This window comes from Ixodes scapularis, unplaced genomic scaffold (assembly GCF_016920785.2).
Source record: "Ixodes scapularis isolate PalLabHiFi unplaced genomic scaffold, ASM1692078v2 PGA_scaffold0__279_contigs__length_252992795, whole genome shotgun sequence".
Classification (NCBI taxonomy): Eukaryota; Metazoa; Arthropoda; class Arachnida; order Ixodida; family Ixodidae; genus Ixodes; species Ixodes scapularis.
This window is the reverse complement of record NW_024609835.1, coordinates 148,698,084-148,702,061: the sequence shown is the minus strand read 5'-3', so window position 1 is coordinate 148,702,061 and position 3,978 is coordinate 148,698,084. Positions and strand designations below refer to the sequence as shown.

At 46.9% G+C, this 3,978-nt stretch overlaps 1 pseudogene; it reads left to right on the top strand.

The window, feature by feature from the left end:
• Positions 1-1,441: 1,441 nt before the first annotated feature.
• On the top strand, positions 1,442-2,782 carry LOC120848701 (annotated as a pseudogene).
• The last annotated feature ends 1,196 nt before the right edge of the window (positions 2,783-3,978 follow it).

The following is a 3,978-nucleotide window of genomic DNA, read 5'->3' as shown; positions in this document are numbered from 1 at the left end:
AGCACGGAAAACATTGACACTCGCACTCCCACAAGCACGGTGCCCGCGAGTAAACCTAAAAAAACGCTATACTTAAACGCAAAAAAAAACAAAAAAAAAAAAAACACGCGAGACTCGGTAATAGATAAATAAAACATTACCCCAAGTTTAGTCTTATTACACAAAATAAACCATAGTTGATATCAAATTCGAAACTTAGTGCATTATATGGCTTCTCGCGAGCAGCCGCCGCATCCAACGCCTTGGAGGCGGTAGTACCACTAGACGAGATCTGTCGGCAGCAGCCGACTGGTCCCCACGCGCGACATTCAATTTTTTTTTATCGATGCCAGCAGACATATACAAGAGACGAGTGTGTGACCTAGCTCTTTGCAGAAAAGAGCGGCTTCCAAATCTAATGTTCTTTGGTCACACATTGGTTTATGTTCATGCAAATTTTCAGTACAGACATAACATGTGCAGAACTATTGTGTTATTTAATATCCAGAATCTAAATATGCTAAAGTCTAAAAATTGTATGCGGTCTGGTAAGAACAGTACACTGAATACCCGGTGTTTGGAGGAAAAAAGAACAGTGTTTCATCACCGTAAAAGTAAACTACGCGTAATCGAATGCTCAGTCTCCTCTAAAGTTTATTGCTAGCGGCCAAGACCAGATGCCAATTAGCTTAAAAACCGATTTTATGCCATTTTCAACGATAGAATGGCTTTGTGCACCGCGAAGAGGCCTATTATGGGGACTCACCAAAAGATGCGACGCACGGAAAGATACACTTGCTCTGGAAACGACCCTGCCACTTCGTCAAAACAGTCGGCGGCTTGCCCGCGAAGGGTTGCATTCGATGACCTACAGGTACCTCGATCATGTATGCTGCCGAACGCGAAGCCCTCAAGAGCAGCGCATATTGTTGAATGTTTTAAGAATCAAATTTGAGAAAGGACAGAGGTCAACAACAAAACTTTCCGGCTTTGACAACGCTTTCCTAGAGGTTCGGGCAAAGACACGAGCGAAACCACAAAAATCGGAAGTTCCGACATCGGTGCAACCAATTCCCCCCCCCCCCCTCCCGCGCCCCCCCCCCTCAAAAAACAAAAAAAAAAACAAAAAAATAAGCAGAAGAAAAAAATTGAAGTGGTTCAAGTCGGTGAGGTAAGATGGCTGCGCACTTGTTCGCCCTACTTGGCCCAGTCGGCCATGTTTCATCCATTCATCCATCCATCCAGCACAAGGCCGCGCGCCGCGCAGGCGCAGAGGCCGCGAGGATGTGCAGCTGGCGGAGCTGGCACAGCGAGCTGTCGACCAAACCTCGCAACGTTTATCGATGAAATGAGTGGGTGCTCGTCTCCATGAAACGACCTGTCGATGAAACGTCGCGGTGTCGACGAAACGATTTGTCCATGAAACGTCATTCGACGAACTGATTGCCACCGGCGCGGCACTGGGTGTCGCATATCAACACGGTGGCGGCGCAGTGCAGTCCGAGTGGAGCGGTGGAATAACACTCGCTGTTGCGTCATCGAAGGCGAGCGGGACGGCTCGAGTGGCATCCAACGACCGGGAAGCGACTGGAAACCTGGTCAAAATGGGCAGAACTACAGATGGTGTTCCCCGATGACGACAATTCGTGCTCTACGAGATGATGCTCCGGCAGACACAGACCGGGGGAGTCCGTTGCTGATTATTTTTTCGACAAGAACTTCCTCTGCTCGAGTGTGACGTCAAGGAAAGCTCACAATGGCGCAGTCTTATAATTGAGGAACTTCGGAAGATGAACCACGCTGTGATCCCGCGGCTTCAAGCAGCGACGCTCGCAACGTCTTGCGAAATTTTGCAAAAACTTCCTAACTTTTTTTTTATTGAAATCACTCGTTGCAGAAGAAGCAGTCCACAAGAAAAAAAAAAAAAGAAACTATGAAGGACAAGTGACTCAAAAAGCTTTGCCAGGAGCTGAAAGGTCACAGGGTGTGTATAAAAGCATTTTTCTTAGAAAGTGTTAGTTTTATGAAGAGCCTATCATTATTCATATAATGTTGCCATTTTGGTGCTTGGGTAGATATCTTTTTATCGATGTCATTGATTTTTCAAGTGTACTTATCATTTATTCATTCATACCAACTGCAAGCTGTTCATACCACTGAAGTAAGTGGAGACTAGGTATAGTGCTTCAGTAACCGCTGCACTGTGTGGGCAGATGACATATGTTATTTTCGTCAGCATTAGACAAAGTTGGTGGACAACGGGAATGCAACTTTGCAGGTTTGTCAGAGGTCACTGCTGTTAACCAGTTGCTTAGGACTTCCAATGTCATACTTTGTTGTACAACCATGATAATCTATCATTACTGCTTCTATTTGCTGTTTATAGCTTGGTGCATCTTCTGGGGACCCTGAGGACGTTGCGTCACAAGCTCAAGGGCCCTTCTTCCCTGTACTTGCCCAGGCCTCTGCTGGTGAGGCCAAAGCTAGGTCCAAGGAGGCCCGGATAAAGGAGGGCAAGACCAGGGACGGCCAGACCTGGGTCAACGATGTCGAGACTAGGGCCAGCGAGCCTGATCCTGAGATTGGGGCCGAAGCCAGGGCCGATAAGGTCAAAGCCAGGGTCAACGAGGCTAAAGCCAGGGCCATGACAATGAGGTGGAAGTCAGGGCCAACGAGGCCGAAGCCAGGGCCACCGAGGCTGAAGGCAGGATGAAGCAGGTTGAGACCAGGACGGACCTGACAGGGGGACGCTGACGCTAGGGTTGCCGAGGCCAGAGCACAGGAGGTCGAGGCTGTAACGTAGCGTCTTCTGCATTCGGACGTAAGGTGGAACAGTATAACCTATTTGACAACGCCTAACTGCTCGATGTCGCAAATTCAAGACATAACAGATTTTTTACTTAGGATATCATTTGCACCAAAAATAACTTTAGTAATCGATTTTATATACACGTTTGCAGGTACATCCTCTGGGTGCCGCCGTCTTCCTAGCTGGAGAGTGCGCGAGCTGCACCATAATCCAATTACGATGCCTTGAGACGGCGTTGTAGTCTGATCATGGCGCGGCCCACAGCGCACCTAAGTACCCCACGGCAAGCAAGATGGCTGCGTCCATAGGCCGTACTTAGAAACATGTATACAAAAAAAAATATTATTATTTTTTTAGGGACACATTGCTTTCATTTTTTGCGTTAAATGGTTAACAAGCTTCTCCGTATCCCGAAATGAGTACTACTGCTACTACCATTCTTCGTGATTCCATAAGTTTTTTTTTTTTTATTTAAACTGAATGCTGATACAGAAAGGCTTTTTCGAAATCAGGGTAGGCATATATGTGACGGTAAAACACTGAATTGCGGTGCGAGAGCCGACCTTGCTTGGGTTTGGAGGTTTACTGTCTCTATGTTGACACAGAGTGTCAATTTTCATGCCTCAATTTGGTGTTCTGCTTACAGGAATAGCATGTGCATTGCTCGTTAAAGTTGCAGCTCTACATAGGTGAAATAAGGCAACTCATTGTATGATAAGAGTGGCAGCAGCAGTCTGTTTCGATTTGGGAGCTGTTTGCGAAGCGGCATGTTGACAGTAAGTGCCCGTGTCGAAAGCAGTAAAATATGCGCAGAAACACTGAATGTGCTCTAGAGGAGAAATTTCGAAAGCAAAAGTGGCAGTCACTGAACTGAGCTGACTAAGGTCAGGGAATGAGATTTGAGGGGTATTGGGGTGCGAAGCAGTCTGTAGGGAGAGAAATATTTCTCGTGCAAGTTAAAGGGCTCGTATAATTTCACAAACGGTGTCTTTATGGTGAGCATACAGATGTCCAGCACTATGATGCTAGTGTTGTCTGTTGTTAACAAGTAGTTTTCCTACAATTTAATGCTTCCTACCGGCAGGTCTGCCACCTCTTGTTGCGGCTATGGAGACTCGTACAGTGGCAGCATACCTCGGCGAACCTCACTTATGAGGGCCCTCACTCACCCTCATCTTCACAGGTGAGGT